Source organism: Bos grunniens, chromosome 12 (genome assembly GCF_055505025.1).
Source record: "Bos grunniens cultivar Pamir isolate PY7600 chromosome 12, Bosgru_T2T1.0, whole genome shotgun sequence".
Classification (NCBI taxonomy): domain Eukaryota; kingdom Metazoa; phylum Chordata; class Mammalia; order Artiodactyla; family Bovidae; genus Bos; species Bos grunniens.
In genome coordinates, this window is record NC_141176.1 from 78599872 (window position 1) to 78617219 (window position 17348).

Genomic DNA, 17348 nt, shown 5'->3' on the forward strand with positions numbered 1-17348 from the left:
TCATTTCTTCCATTTCTCGTTGCTTTAGGTGTAGAGTTAGGTTATTTATTTGACTTTTTTGTTGTTTCTTGAGGTATGCCTGATTGCTATGAACCTTCTCCTTAGCACTGCATTTACAGTGTTCCACATGTTTTGGGTTGTTGTGTTTTCAGTTTCATTCGTTTCATTGCATATTTTGATTTCTTTTTTGATTTCTTCTGTGATATGTTGGTTATTCAGCAGCATGTTGTTCAGCCTCCATATGTTGGAATTTTTTAATAGTTTTCTCCTGTAATTGAGATCTAATCTTACTGCATTGTGGTTAGAAAAGATGCTTGGAATGATTTCAATTTTTTTTTAGTTTACCAAGGCTAGATTTATGGCCCAGGATGTGATCTATCCTGGAGAAAGTTCCGTGTGCACTTGAGAAAAAGGTGAAATTCATTGTGTTGGGGTGAAATGTCCTATAGATATCAATTAGGTCTAACTGGTCTGTTGTATCATTTAAAGTTTGTGTTTCCTTGTTAATTTTCTGTTTAGTTGATTTTTCCACAGGTGTGAGTTGGGAATTAAAGTCTCCCACTATTATTGTGTTATTGTTAATTTCCCCTTTCATACTTGTTAACATTTGTCTTACACATTGCAGTGCTCTTACGTTGGGTGCATATATATTTATAATTGTTACATCTTCTTCTTGAATTGATCTTTTGATCCTTATGTAGTGTCCTTCTTTATCTCTTTTCACAGTATTTGTTTTAAAGTCTATTTTATCTGATATAAGTATTGCTCTCCTGCTTTCTTTTGGTCTCTATTTGCATGGAATATCTTTTTCCAGCCCTTCAGTTTCAGTCTGTATGTGTCCCTTATTTTGAGATGGGTCTCTTGTAGACAACATATATAGGGGTCTTATTTTTGTATCCACTCAGCAACTCTTTGTCTTTTGATTGGGGCATTCAACTCATTTATGTTTAAGGTAATTATTGATAAGTATGAACCCATTATGAAGGAGATCAGTCCTGGGTGTTCTTTGGAAGGAATGATGCTAAAGCTGAAACTCCAGTACTTTGGCCACCTCATGCGAAGAGTTGACTCATTGGAAAAGACTCTGATGCTGGGAGGGATTGGGGGCAGGAGGAGAAGGGGACGACAGAGGATGAGATGGGTGGATGGCATCACTGACTCGATGGACGTGAATCTGGGTGAACTCCAGGAGTTGGTGATGGATAGGGAGGCCTGGCGTGCTGTGATTCATGGGGTCACAAAGAGTCGGACATGACTGAGTGACTGATCTGATCTGATCTGATCTGATGAACCCGTTGCCATTTACTTTATTGTTTTGGGTTTGAGTTTATACACCCTTTTTGTGTTTCCTGTCTAAACAAGATCCTTTAGCATTTGTTGGAGAGCTGGTTTGGTGGTGCTGAATTCTCTCAGCTTTTGCTTGTCTGTAAAGCTTTTGACAGAGTGCCTGATGAACTATGGATGGAGGTTCATGACACTGTACAGGAGACAGGGATCAAGACCATCCCCATGGTAAAGAAATGCAAAAAAGCAAAATGGCTGTCTAAGGAGGCCTTATAAAAAGCTGTGAAAAGAAGAGAAGCGAAAAGCTAAGCAGAAAAGGAAACAAGATATAAGCATCTAAATGCAGAGTTCCAAAGAAGAGCAAGGAGAGATAAGAAAGCCTTCCTCAGCAATCAATGCAAAGAAATAGAGGAAAACAACAGAATGGGAAAGACTAGAGATCTCTTCAAGAAAATTAGAGATACCAAGGGAACATTTCATGCAAAGTTGGGCTCAATAATGTTGATGTATGACAAAACCAATACAATATTGTAAAGTAAAAAATAAATACATAAATAAAATAAAAAAAATTTTTTAATGGCACAAAGGAAAAAAAATAAAAACAAAACAGTTCTTTCTAAAATAAATAAATAAAAGACAGAAATGGTATGGTCCTAACAGAAGCAGAAGATATTAAGAAAAGGTGGCAAGAATACACAGAAGAACTGTACAAAAAAGAGCTTCACTATCCAGATAATCACTATGGTGTGATCACTTATCTAGAGCCAGACATCCTGGTATGTGAAGTCAAGCAGGCCTTAGAAAGCATCACTACGAACAAAGCTAGTGGAGGTGATGCAACTCCAGTTGAGCTATTTCAAATCCTGAAAGATGATGCTGTGAAAGTGCTGCACTAAATATGCCAGCAAATTTGGAAATCTCACCAGGGGCCATAGTATTGGAAAAGTTCAGTTTTCATTTCAATCCCGCAATCCCAAAGAATGCTCAAACTACCGCACAATTGCACTCATCTCACATGGCTAGTAAAGTAATACTTAAAGTTCTCCAAGCCAGGCTTCAGGAATATGTGAACCATGAACTTCCAGATGTTCAAGCTGGTTTTAGAAAAGGCAGAGGAACCAGAGATCAAATTGCCAACACCTGCTGGATCACAGAAAAAGCAAGAGAGTTTCAGAAAAACATGTATTTCTGCTTTATTGACTATGCCAAAGCCTTTGACTGCGTGGATCACAATAAACTGTGGAAAGTTCTGAAAGAGATGGGAATACCAGACCACCTGACCTGCCTCTTGAGAAACCTATATGCAGGTCAGGAATCAACAGTTAGAACTGGACATGGAACAACAGACTGGTTCCAAATAGGAAAAGGAGTACGTCAAGGCTGTATATTGTCACCTTGCTTATTTAACTTATATGCAGAGTACATCATGAGAAAACCCTGGATTGGAAGAAGCACAAGCTGGAATCAAGATTGCCAGGAGAAATATCAATAACCTCAGATATGCAGATGATACCACCCTTATGGCAGAAAGTGAAGAGGAACTAAAAAGCCTCTTGATGAAAGTGAAAGAGGAGAGTGAAAAAGTTGGCTTAAAGCTCAACATTCAGAAAACAAAGATCATGGCATCTGGTCCCATCACTTCGTGGAAAATAGATGGGGAAACAGTGGAAACAGTGTCAGACTTTATTTTGGGGGGCTCCAAAATCACTGCAGATGGTGATTGCAACCATGAAATTAAAAGACGCTTACTCATTGGAAGGAGCATTATGATCAACCTAGATAACATATTCAAAAGCAGAGACATTACTTTGCCAACAAAGGTCTGTCTAGTCAATACTATGTTTTTTCCAGTAGTCATGTATGGATGTGAGAGTTGAACTGTGAAGAAAGCTGAGCAGCAAAGAATTGATGCTTTTGAACTGTGGTGTTGGAGAAGACTCTTGAGAGTCCCTTGGACTGCAAGGAGATCCAACCAGTCCATTCTAAAGGAGATCAGTCCTGGGTGTTCTTTGGAAGGACTGATTCTAAAGCTGAAACTCCAGTACTTTGGCCACCTCATGCGAAGAGTTGACTCATTGGAAAAGACTCTGATGCTGGGAGGAATTGGGGGTAGGAGAAGGGGACTACAGAGGATGAGATGGCTGGATGGCATCACCGATGGACATGAGTTTGAGTGAACTCTGGGAATTGGTGATGGACAGGGAGGCCTGGCATGCTGCAATTCATGAGGTCGCAATGAGTCTGACATGGCTGAGTGACTGAATTGAACTGAACTGAACTGAGCATTACTTCCCAACCACAAAAGACTCTTGAACTGGGAAGGAATGGATCTGCGACCCATCTGTGAATAAGCCAGGTGAATCGAGTTTGTTTGTGCTAGAAAGGGAATCAACTTGTTGAGATTGTAAATTATGATGACCTAAAAAGTATGTTTGAGACAACTTCAAATTTCTATATGTTCTGGATTAAAGTCAAGGCAGAATATCCTGAGATTGCCACAAAGCACTGAAAATCCTGCTTCCACTTCCAATAAGCTATCTTTGTAAAGCAGAGTTTTCTGCAGTGACAGCAACCAAAAGAAGATCACAGAGTAGATTAGACATAAGCAACACACTTCGGGTGTCACTCTCTCCCATCAAACCCTGGATGAGACCATCTAGTTGTAGAAAAACAAGCTCAGGGCTCCCTGATTCTTCAGTATGGTGAGTTGTATAATTATTTCATTATATATCAAAGTGTATAATAATAGAAATAAAGTGCACAATAAATAAAGTGATTGAATCATCTCAAAATCATCCCACTCTCCCTGGTCCGTGGAAAAATTGTCTTCCATGAAACTGGTCCATGGTTCCAAAAAGGTTGAACGCGACTGATCTACAGGATCTCTTTCAAATAGTCAAAGCTTTAAGTTTTAAATCTGCAGCAGGTATAAGAGCAGTACTAAAATGTTTCAGCTGAAATAATGCTGGTCCTCAAGCGTTTTCAACCAAGACATATAGGAAAATGGGATTCACAATTTAAACATAATCCTGTGGCTATCCATAGTTCTGAATATAGTGAAAATTTCTCTATCACTCCTCCTAGTAATATATCCACCTCTGTAAACTCAGGAGTGGGCACCTAACTGAAATCTAGCCAATCATATGCCATGTCTTGTCCAAAGGGCTTGGCTGACAGATAACCTCATGGCTAACCAAGCCAACTGGATTTCTTCCTTGAGAATGTTGAGCGGTGGTGGTAGGGGATGGGGGAGGTGGGGTGATTTTTGTTGTGTTTTGTTTTGTTTTGCTGGAGCTAGAAAGGGAAAACCTCTCTTTCCTTTCTGATGAGGGAGTTTCAAGGACATGACCCATGATTGTAACCATGTGCCCCATTTACATGGAGAGCCTGAAATAATAAAGCAGGCACTCAGGGAAAGTCATACAGTCAACAACTATTTATTAAATATCTACTCTTCCAGGAGCTAGGGAAACATGAGTGAACAGGATGAGTGCTATAAAGTAGAGTTTAGTAAAATCAAGTCCCTAGGGCTCCTGAGGCTAACAGGATCCCTCCTTGTGAAAGGTTGTTGTTGAATCACGCGAATACACAGGGATTCTTGGCCCCTGGAGGAGAAGAATTCAATCCAGGGCCAGAGTCGAGGCTTGATCGCTCAGAGCTTTTGTGTAATAAAGTTTTATTGAAGTATAAAGGAGATAGAGAAAGCTTCTGACATAGGCATCAGAAGGGGGCAGAAAGAGTACCTGCCTGCTAGTCTCCAGCTGGATGTTAAGTAATCACTAGCAGTCTGTTAATGAAAGAAAGGAATGTCTTAAAATTCAGAACGGCACCAGGCCCCTCAGCCATAAGATGCATTTTGGGATAGTCTTGGCGCCAAATGGTTTATCCTGGGCCATAAAATGATTAACTTGAATCTTGAAGAAGGACAGATCACCATACAAATAGTTTCATTTACATGGATTAGGAGAACAATATCCATACTGGTTTGTCAAGTAGGTTCTGGGCCAAGAGGCGGAACCAACTTGGAGACAGAGTTTGGGGTAAAGGCATAGTACATTAGCATAGCTTAAGACAAACATTTCCATAAGAAAAAGGCATTGGTTATCTCTAGGCTCAAGAATAGCTAACTTCAGGCGCAACCAGGTGTCATTATGGCCACACAGTATTTTAAGAGAAACCTCCCTTTAAATTTGTATAGAGAAGGAAAAAAATATTGCTAGTTTGTTTCCTCCTGCCGCTTAAGAGAGATAAAAATGTCTGACACTTGCAGGCTATTTCCTCCATTTGGAGAACCCTGGCCTTCCTGCCTGTTACCCTCTCATTCCCCTCTTTTCTTTTAGGAGAATTATGTTGCCTAGGGAAAAGGGGCATCGTTCTCATTCCATAACTACTTCTGAGCTGACAAGGGGCGTTGTCCCTAAATTGGTGAGGCAACATATTCTCCTAATCCTCATATTGAGGATATCTGATCCAGGGGCCCCAAATAGTAGTTGGAGGAAGCTACAGCAGTAGCAGGATTTTGAGCAACCATTTGTAACTTAAAAGCTTTCATGCGGCTAGAAACAAATCCAGTTATACAATTACAGATGCAGGGAGCAAACAGCAAGAACAAAACAACCAGAATTATTGTAATTAAGATAGTTGTCCACCATGGGGAACTAGTTAACGTTTCCCAAAGTGAAGCAATTGAGGCTTCAGGAGTATCCATGGCCCTAATCATCTTGTTCATGTGGTTAGTAAAATAAGTAACATTCGTGCTCATATCAGGTATATATGTACAGCATTGGGTATGAATAATGGCACAAGTTCCTTCTTGTGCAGCTGTCAGAATATCTAGAGCCAATCTGTTTTGTAAAACCACCTTTCTAATTTGTGCTTGTTCAGCATTAAGAGCTGAAAAAGCCTTTTGAGAATCTTGTAATGCCTGTTGAGTAAAATTAGTCAAAGCATCCACTCGTAACATAACATCTGTAGTTCCCAAAGAGGGAACAAACGCTGTAGCCAAATAATCATACCAATAAAATACAGACCTTGCCCACCGAGTTTTAAGGTGGGGTAAATTAGCAGGCTTTTCTGGAAGCTCTGAAAATATAAAGCCATGAGTAAAGGCTAGACCCAGGGTGCATCTCCTTATCCAACCAGGGGGAAGCCATGCCCATAGGTAAGAGCCACATATCCAGTAAGTCCCGTTTGGAGCAAGCCAGCGCGACTGAGATATCCAGTCCCAATTCGTGCCTTGCCAGACAAAGAGAGAACCTGAACTGGGATTGGAAAACACGGGAATGATTACATTGCATGTTTCCTGAGACAAATACCCCACTTGTTTCCAATCATTGTAATTAAGTTGTTGGCTAACTTTTGGGGACGGCTCTGTTTGTTCCCAGCATATAGAGGCAGTAGATATTAAACGTCCTTTTTCAGGAGTTAGCCATGTAACCTCATCCCATATTTGATAAACGTCAGGTAAAAAACCATTAGATCTAGACCTATTTACCTTATATGTGGCAAAATAGTCATTGAACCGAGACAATGTATAAGCAAAATTAAAAGTCACATTATGTCCATAGTTAGAGTACAAAGTGTTTCACCAGTCCATTTTAGGGTTGGTAGATGTCATCAGATGAAGAAGAGGCATCGCATGTGATTGTTGTCAAAGGTATTCGCAGACTTGGAGAAAGTCTTTTCCTTGAAGTGGGGATGTCCACCACGGGAAGCCTTCCACTGACGAAGAGGGGAGTGCTCCACAGACCCAGCAGTTAGACCGATTGTGGAATGCAGCATAAGAGTGAGCCCAGGACAGGATGACATTGTCTTGAGGATCCAACGGCAGACTCAGGATATTTGGAGTCAGCAGAAGTAAGCTCACATAGGTTATCAGGCCCATCTAAAAGGTACAAAGTCAGAGCATAGAAAGTAAAGACATAAAATGAAGTCACTTAATTTTGGTCAGGGTGCCACCTCTTAACTCGAGTATGATGTACCCACGAATCAATTCCTGGCACTTTGACAGCTGTGGGAGAAGAAAGAATAACCTGGTAAGGACCTTCCCAGAGAGGCTCGAGGGATGGGCCCCCAGATCCCAATGTTTTTATGAGGACCTCGGTTCCTGGCTCAAATAGAGGCTTGCTTGTCTGGGAGGCTGGGTCAGAAGTAGTCTCCCGGAGTTCTGTTAATGCCTGCTGAAAAGCTGAGAGCTGAGTTACGTAATTAGTTAATTCCAAGGCTTCAGGGTCTATAACAATGTCTGTGCGTAAGAAAGGCCTTCCATAAATACATTCAAAGGGGGACAGTCCCTTCTTTTTGGGGGTAGTTCGAGCCCTCATTAAAGCTATGGGTAGGACTTTAATCCATTTGTCCTGCGTCTCTTGAGTTAATTTGCGCAGATGTCTTTTGATAATGTCATTAGCTTTTTCAACTTTTCCGGAGGATTGGGGTCTCCAGGAACAGTATAAGTGATATTCTACTCCTAGAGCTTTAGATACCCCCTGAGTTACAGCAGCTTTAAAGGAGGAGCCATTGTCACTCTGAAGGCTCCGTGGCAGCCCAAACCTGGGGATAATTTCATGGATTAAAATCTTTATAACCCCCTTAGCCTGTTCACTATGACAGAGAAAAGCCTCAATCCATCCAGTAAAGGTATCTACCCAAACTTGTAAGCAAGAATATCCATTAGCTTTTGGCATATGAGTAAAATCAATTTCCCAATCCTCTCCAGGATACTTCCCACTTCGTTGTAATCCAGATTTTGCTAGCTTTTCAGTCTTTGGGTTATTTATTTGACAAATCTCACACCTTTTGATAATATTCTTTAAAGTTTTCATTACATTTTTACCTTCAAACAAACGAGAAACCATTTGGTAAGTACTCTCGGCACCCAAATGAAAACTCTGATGTAAACCCTTAAGAATTTTCCACTGAGCATTTTCAGGAATTATTAATCGTCCATCTTCAGACTGTAACCATCCTTTATCAGTAATCTTTGCTCCTCATTTCTCACATCTTTCTAATTCTTCCTCAGTATATTGTGGTCTTTCCTGTTCCACAGGACCCGTCCAGATCAAAGGCGTCTGTAGTGAAGGGGTTTCGTAAAGTGCCGCTTTCCTAGCTTGACAGTCAGCCAGATGATTACCTTCGGCTATTTTACTCCCATCCCTGCTGTGCCCTTTGCAGTGCATAACAGCTACTTCTTTAGGACAATATATAGCAGTTAAAAGTCTCTCGATTTCTCTGAAATGCTTAATAGGTTCTCCTGTTGCTGTTTTAAAGTGTCTCTGTTTCCATATTGCAGCATGAGCATGTAAAGTCAAATAAGCATACTTAGAATCTGTGTAGATATTTACCCGCTGCCCTTTGCTTAACTCTAGAGCTCGGGTCAGGGCCACAAGCTCCGCTAACTGAGCACTGGTTCCCTGGGGGAGAGATTTTGCTTCCAAAACCTGTTCAGCAGTCACCACGGCGTAACCTGCTTTACGCTTTCCATCCTGAACAAAAGAACTGCCATCTGTAAATATTTCCATGTCAGGATTGTCTAATGGGGTATCCTTTAGATCCTCCCGAGCTGCATAGTTCAAAGTTAGGAATTGAGAACAATCGTGATCAGGTGTTTCATTTTCCTTCTCAGGAAGGAAAGTGGCAGGATTTAAATTTCCACAAACTTTAAGCTTAGTTACTGGTCCTTCTAACAACAATGACTGATACTTAAGAAGCCTACTGTCTGTCATCCAAATATTAACCTTAGAATTTAAGATTCCACTCACATCATGAGAAGTCAGTACAGTAAGGTTTCGTCCATTAATTATTTTTAAAGCTTCAGGTGCTAATAAAGCCGCTGCCCCAATTACTCTTAGGCAGTGGGGCCACCCACATGAAACTACATCTAATTCTCTGCTTAGATAAGCAATAGGTTGCTGGTGAGGCCCTCGGGGTTGTGTCAAAACTCCCAATGTCACACCTTTTCTTTTTCTTTTTTTTTTAATTTATTTTTTTTTAAATTTTATTTAATTTTTAAACTTTACATAATTGTATTGGTTTTGCCAAATATCAAAATGAATCCACCACAGGTATACATGTGTTCCCCATCCACACCTTTTCTTTCAGTGACAAACAAATTAAATTCTGACCCTGTGGGCAAGCTCAGAGCTGGAGCTTGCAGGAGAGCAGTCTGAAGAACCTTAAAAGCCTTTTGAGTTTCTGGAGACCAAACCAGTTTGTCGGTTTGGGCCTGCTGAGTTTCAGCTATAAGTTTATATAAAGGTCAGGCAAGTTCCCCGTAACCTGGAATCCAAATGTGACAGTAACCTGTGATTCCCAAAAATCCTCTCAATTGTCTTAAAGTCATAGGTAGGGGGTGATTTAGTATAGGTTTAATTCTCTCAGGGCCTATGGCCCTAGTCCCTTCTGATATGATTAGGCCCAGATATCTAACCGATTGTTGACAAAGCTGAGCCTTTTCTCTTGATGCCTTGTAACCACAGTCTGCCAGAAAGTTTAAGAAATCTTCTGAGGCTCGCAAACAAGCTTCCTCTGTCTCAGCACAGAGCAAAATATCATCTACATATTGTAACACCACTGCTTCAGAGCTATTAAAGTTTAGTAGATCCCGTGACAAACTGTCCGAATAAGTGAGGACTGTCACGAAATCCCTGGGGCAAAACTGTCCAGGTTAACTGAGAAGCTGCCTGCGTAGGGTCTTCAAAGGCAAATAGGAATTGACTTTCTTCCGCCAAAGGCACTGAATAGAAGGCATCCTTTAAATCAATTACTGAGAAATATTTGGCCCGTTCAGGAATTTCAGATAATAGAGTATAAGGATTAGGCACCACGGGGTGTAAAGGAACTACAGCTTCATTTATTATCCGTAAATCTTGAACTAGTCTCCATTTACCATTCGATTTCTTTATACCCAAAATAGGAGTGTTGCAAGGACTGTTACAGGGAATTAATAGTCCCTGCTCCTTTAAATTTTCCATGATGGGTTTTAACCCTTCCTTAACTTCAGGTTTCAGTGGATACTGCTTTTTATGTGGAAATACGTGTGGGTCTTTGAGCTTAACAACTACAGGAATAGCATTTTGTGCTCGACCCACAGATTTTCCATCAGCCCCTACTCTAGGATTTACATTTTGTTCAACTAAAGGGAGAGAAAGGGAAGGCTCCATATTCATGAAAACAGAGGCATGGACCTTGCTCAGTATATCCCTTCCCAAAAGGGGTGAGGGAGATTCTGGCACAATCAGAAACTCGTGTGAAAACAGCACAGAATCCCGGTTGCAAGATAAAGAATAACTGAAATAATACCTTTTGGCTCGTCCATACAGTCCCATTATGGAAGCGGATCGGGAAGAAAGTGGGCCAGGGGCTTCAGTAAGCACAGAATAAGTTGCCCCAGTATCTAAAAGGAAATCGACGGATTGGCTCCCCACAACTATTAATACCCAGGGTTCCTCAGGTGTAATTAGGACGGGAGCTTGTGTGGGCACCCCCGGGCACCTTCAGTCCTGATTGTCTTGAGAGTCCGACCCGGGAGACCTACGCCTCTGGGGGCAGTCTCTCTTCCAGTGTGGTCCTTTGCAGACCGGACATGGAGCCGGGGGCGGCTTAAATGCCTGAGGGCAATCCCGCTTGAGGTGCCCCTCCTTTCCACAGTACTAGCAAGCCCATCCCTTTTCACCTGGGCCCCTCTGGGTATTTTTCTCAGGCTGTTTAAGAACGTTTTTCATAGCCATGGCGAAGGCTTCCACCTTTTCCTTTGTCTTTTTTTGCCTTTCTTTCTTTTCCTCATATTCCCTACCATAATAGACTGTCTGAGCCAGTTGTAACAGAGTATCTAAAGACTGATTTGGTCCATACGCCTGTTTTAATAGCTTATGGCAGATATCTGGAGCCAACTGAGTGAGAAATCTATCCTTTAAGATCACTTTTCCCTCTTCACTTTCGGGATCAATCTCAGTGAATCTGCGAAGGCCTTCTCTCAGTCTATCTAGGAATTTACCAGGAGCTTCTTTCTCCTCCTGTTCTATATCTGCCAATTTGCCATAGTTTAAAGGCTTAGAACGCGCCTGCCTAAGTCCCTCAAGAATACATCTAACAAAATGACTCTGATCCCATCTTCCTTTAGCTGTGTTGTAGTCCCAGTCTGGTTCTATAGTTGGGACCACCTGATTCCCAGTGGGGAGGGCCGCTATCTCATTCTCCCTCTTCCCTACTGATTCATTACCAAGCCACTCATCTCCATAAGCAACCGCTTTTCCCAAAACTCGAGTCTTTGACTCAGGAGTCAGCTTTTGTCCCAAGATATACATCACATCCTTCCAAGTGAGGTCATAAAGCAGAGTAACACCTTTAAAAGCTCTAATATATTTTTCTGGGTCCTCTAAATAGTCTCCCAGATCCTCCTTGATTCTTTGTATTTCTTGATAAGAAAAAGGCTTATTAACTCTCACAGACTGATTATTTCTCCTGGTGGGTGTTTCATAAAGAGGCAACAGCTTGTGTGGCTGTTCCTCAGTCTCTCTGGCTGCTCTGCGCATATGATCCCAGGGATAGATTGGAGAAACCTGTTTTTCCTCTTCTCTTTGTCTCCTGTCCTCCATCTCCTCTCTTACTTCGATGGTCTGAGTTTCTACTGAAACCAGAGTAGTCTGAGGTTGTACTGAGACAGGAGTTGTTTGGACCTCCATGTGGGCAGTTTGAATCCCAGTTTGGAGTCCCAGGTACAGGGGCAAAGTAAGAGGACAGGAGGGAGCTGAAGGTTTCACGCCCAAATCTATACCCTTAGGACATAAGTCTGGCATATTTCGCAGAGAGAAAAAGGGCAACACATATGCTACTTCTACCCATTTCCCTTGTTCCTTACAGAACCGGTCTAATTGTAGAACAGTATTATACTTAAGAGACCCTCCAACTGGCCACTGTTCGCCATCCTCCAATGGATACCGTGGCCATGCAGTATCACATAGGAAGACCAGGTGTGTCTTCTTTAAGCCCTGGGGATCAAATCTATCCCAGTTTTTCAGGATACAGTTCAAAGGGGTGAGGCTGGAATTGTTAGCTCCTATCTGTAAGAGAGAAAAAAAGCGACCAGCGCCATTTTTTCTACCAGAGGCGTCCCTCCCTGCTCTAGATGGGGGTGTAGACAGACGTTACACCAAAAGCTTTTCCTTCCTGGTCGGACTTAGTCTGTCCCTTACTGACACAGGCGCCGTACTCGTCCCCCCCGGTTCTACCACCAAGATGGGGTGGGGATGTACCAGGGGTAGACTTGATAGCATCCCTACTTGACGTCCAGCTCTTCACCCTTAACCTTGCTTGCCTCTGATGTCACCCAGGGTGAATCAGAGTAACCTTCCGGGATGCCTCCCAAACTAAGACTTCCGGGGGAAACATTCGTCACCTGAGTACCTGTGCACGACCCTGAGTATTTCCTGACCACAATAAGACCGACGCGAACATAAAACTGAGATGTTCTTTCCAAGCATCACCACACCAGTATAACAGCCTCCTCTGATCCACTAAGAGCCGGCGTTACCAAAGAAAAAAAAAACCCATTGCAGTCCCAATCTGAGTAACCTTTAACCTCAGAGATGTTCTGGGAGCTAGAGCTCCATCTAGCTTCCGAACTTTTGATTCCTAGTGAGGCTAGACACTTTCTTGACTACCAATCCAAGTTTGGGACCTAAGCCACAGTACACAATAACAGTATAGATCACAAGTCCCTTGAAAGTCTATGATCCGATAGATTAGGTTAGTACTTCTAATTCCCAAGGAGTTATGAAATGGTCAAAGAGACAGAAAAGTTTGACGGAGAAAGGAGAGTTCGGTCCACACGCTTTGCCCATTTCTGGTCTGTTCCTGAAGGAGACATTGGGTGCCTCTTGGCATTGGCAGGTCGGTATAACACCCCGACAGGTTTCTGCCATAAGCCGTATGAGATCACCGTGGAACCGCAGAGCAGGGCCCCTTACTTGCTTCACGCAGGGCATGCCATTCATTCACACAAGCACACTGTAGAGTTAGTAAAGCATGGCAGAAAACGTGTTCGCTAAAAGAACAAAGAACTAAAGCTCCAAGCATCCTTACCTTGTCCTGAAGGATCCTGGACGAGCCCCCAAGATGAAAGGTTGTTGTTGAATCACGCGAATACACAGGGATTCTTGGCCCCCGTAGGAGAAGAATTCAATCCAGGGCCAGAGACGAGGCTTGATCGCTCAGAGCTTTTGTGTAATAAAGTTTTATTGAAGTATAAAGGAGATAGAGAAAGCTTCTGACATAGGCATCAGAAGGGGGCAGAAAGAGTACCCTCCTGCTAGTCTTCAGCTGGATGTTATATAGTCACTAACAGTCTGTTAATGAAAGAAAGGAATGTCTTAAAATTCAGAATGGCACCAGGCCCCTCACCCATAAGATGCATTTTGGGATAGTCTTGGCGCCAAATGGTTTATCCTGGGCCATAAAATGATTAACTTGAATCTTGAAGAAGGACAGATCACCATACAAATAGTTTCATTTACATGGATTAGGAGAACAATATCCATACTGGTTTGTCAAGTAGGTTCTGGGCCAAGAGGCGGAACCAACTTGGAGACAGAGTTTGGGGTAAAGGCATAGTACATTAGCATAGCTTAAGACAAACATTTCCATAAGAAAAAGGCATTGGTTATCTCTAGGCTCAAGAATAGCTAACTTCAGGCGCAACCAGGTGTCATTATGGCCACACAGTATTTTAAGAGAAACCTCCCTTTAAATTTGTATAGAGAAGGAAAAAAATATTGCTAGTTTGTTTCCTCCTGCCGCTTAAGAGAGATAAAAATGTCTGACACTTGCAGGCTATTTCCTCCATTTGGAGAACCCTGGCCTTCCTGCCTGTTACCCTCTTACTTGGACGGTGTGACCTGCTGGAGCAGAAGCTGTCATTTTCCAGCTCGTGTCCTCTGACTCTTGTCCAGGACTAGGGAGTTCACGGCTTATCACCAACTCTCCACTTAGGGCCTCTTTCTAGCTATGGAAGCATACTGGGGCCATATGAAAAGCAAGCCAAAAACCTTGGATTCAACCCTTAACCACTAATGGATGAGGAATGGGTAGATAAATGACCCAGTGCCCTTGCCTGTGAGTTGGAATAATTCTGTCTCCCAAGGTGACTCCGAGAGAAGGAGCCCAGTTGCAAAAGCAGTAACTTTCTTGCTAACACACTTTTTATTGGTTTCTTTCCTATTTTTGTCTCACTTCACTCCCTACATGTGTTTTCCTAGGATCTCTTCTAGAATAAACCAATTTCACTCAAATGTTTGCCTCAGGGTCTGCAACTGGGGAACCCAAACTATGAAACCTATGAGGAACATCCTCCCAATTATTGAAAACACATTGACTCCCTTGGCCCATGAAAATCCATATTAATATTATAAACCCTGGGTTTCTAAATACAGTAGCACTATTCACATGATGATTTTGAGAACTTTAAATGTATCTGATCCAAATTGAGGTGTGCTTTAACTGTACAATACACCACAGATTTCAAAGATAGAATAAAACTTTTGTCTCAAAGATTTTTTTACATTTATTACATGTTGATAGAGTATTTTTGACACACTGGTTTAAAAATGTCTTACTAATTAATATTATTTTTCCCTATTAACTTTTTCACATGGCTACTACAAATTCATATTTATAGATGTGGGTCACTATATATTTCTATGGACAGTACTGCTGTAACCAGTGGAAAGGCTTTAGCACCAAAAATTTCTCTCCCACTCAAGAAAGCAAATAAGTAAGAATCATGTTAGTATACAAATCTTGCTGCTGCTGCTGCTGCTTTGCTTTAGTCGTGTTCCACTCTGTGCGACCCCATAGACAGCAGCCCACCAGGCTCCCATCCCTGGGATTTTCCAGGCAAGAACACTGGAGTGGGTTGCCATTTCATGGAAAGAAGTCACACTCACATTTCAGAACTTTGTTATTAGTGATGAGTTCCCATGTCACTTTCCACTGGCCCTCAGTCATATTTGCATTATTTCTCTATCATATAGAGCCCTGATGTAAAAAATTAAGCAAATCTTCTCAATTTGGGCCAATGGCTTCCCTGGGGGCTCAGTGATAAAGAACCTGCTTGCCAATCAGGAGACCCGGGTTTGATCCCTGGATCAGGAAGATACCCTGGAGAAGGAAATGGCAACCCACTCCAGTATACTTGCCTGGGAAATCCCATGGATAGAGGGGCCTGGCAGGCTACTGTCCACAAGGTTGCAAAAGAGGATGACTAAGTGACTAAGCAATAACATTAAGATATTATAATAATACTGGGAGCTTCAGTTATTTTGCTTCAGCCTTTTGGAAAACTAGTCCATTACTGAGATAAGTTGTCCAGAAACTGCTGAGTTAATAAGGGTATGCTCAGAAAAGAATACACCTAAAAAAGATGAAAACCCTGCTTTCATTAGGCTCATAATCTAGAAAAAGAATAGGTAAAAAGAAAATTACAGCAAAATAATATAAACATATGAATGTATTCATTCTCACCTGTAAAATTAACAACACTCTTTAAAAACCAGAATACCCCATGCTAATTAAAAGTGTGCTAGGCACTGTAATTTATTATTGGTAAATTATAAATTAGAAAAGCCTTTTCAGAATATAATCTGCAATATTTATTAAGAGCTTTAAAAATGTTCATCTTCTTTGACTAAATAGGAGTTTTACTTATAAGATAATCAAGGCAAAAAAAAAATTCATTTATAGAAAACTGTTTATGTACAACTTTATTTATATACAAATGTTCCTCAGAGCAGTGGTTATTATTAAATTGTAATAACATTTAGAAATATCCTAACTTCTAAGTTTAGCAATAGCAACATGATTAAACAACTTATAAATTATTTTTAAACAAGTGCTTTTGAATGTCTACCATACATCTACCCTTCAAAGAAATGAGAATCAATGGCCACAAGATATGTAAGGTTTATCTTCTCATGGTGTTTACATTGAAGTAGTGGGAGATAGATGGTAAAAAACTAAATGGATAAACAAGATAACACCAAGTTGATGAGGAATATGAAGAATAGGAAGTGAGAGTGGCTGGAGATGGCTGGCAAGCCCTGATTAAAATTGGGTAGTCAAGAAGGCTGCTCAGAGGAGAAACTTAGCCAAAACCAGGGAGTCAGTCTTCTGTAAACCTGGGAGAAAAAAAAAAACAAACCATGGTATTGGATAAGACAGCTTAGATGAGTGTAGATTAAAAAAAAAAAAAGGAAAGGGAGACCTCCTCTTGCATCTGTAAGTGGAGACAAACTGCCACCGACAAGACTGGCAAGGCTCACAGGTGAACAGAGGAAGTTGAGGCTTCTTTATGGTGAAAACCACCATGGGAACCTGAGCTTGGGGAGAAAACCAGAGCCATAACTGACAGACTGCTGGAGGCTCAATGTGAACAATCTGAGAGTAAAAACTCTGGGGGATGCAGTCATGCGGGGACTCACAATATAGTGAGGTTTACCTCCAGAAACTTCACCAGGATCCTACAGGAAATACCATGGAAAATCCCCTCAGCCTTCCTGCTGGGAGTGGGGCAATGAGGGAATAGCCAATTTGAAATAGATCAGAACACCCTCTTAAGAAGTCCTCTTGAAATGTGACTCCTGCAAATGGAGATGTGCTCAAAGTACAAATTACACACCAGATCGCGAAGGCTTTGTGTGAAAGAAAAGGAATGCAAAATCTCAATTTTGTATATTGATTATATGTTGACATAATAATATTTGAATAATTGGGTTAAATGAAATCTATTCATAAAATTAAAAAAAAAAAAAAAAAAAAAGAAGTCCTCTTAAGAAGGCCTCCCCTAGAGGAAAACTAGTACTCTAACCCTCTAGCATATTCAGTTCAGTTCAGTCGTTCAGTTGTGTCTGACTCTTTGGGACCCCATGAATCACAGCACACCAGGCCTCCCTGTCCATCACTAACTTCCAGAGTTCAACCAAACTCATGTGCATCGAGTTGGTGATGCCATCCAGCCATCTCATCTTCTGTCATCCCCTTCTCCTCCTGCCCTCAATCCCTCTCAGCATCACGGT

General features: G+C 41.5%; 1 long non-coding RNA gene across 1 annotated transcript; it reads right to left on the reverse strand.

Moving 5' to 3' along the window:
• Positions 1–6816: 6816 nt before the first annotated feature.
• Positions 6817–13568, reverse strand: LOC147361952 (uncharacterized). Its single transcript, XR_015138404.1, has 2 exons — positions 13363–13568; positions 6817–7168 (listed from the first exon to the last, which is right to left on the reverse strand). It is a non-coding gene; the product is annotated as an uncharacterized LOC147361952 (long non-coding RNA).
• Between the last annotated feature and the right edge of the window lie 3780 nt (positions 13569–17348).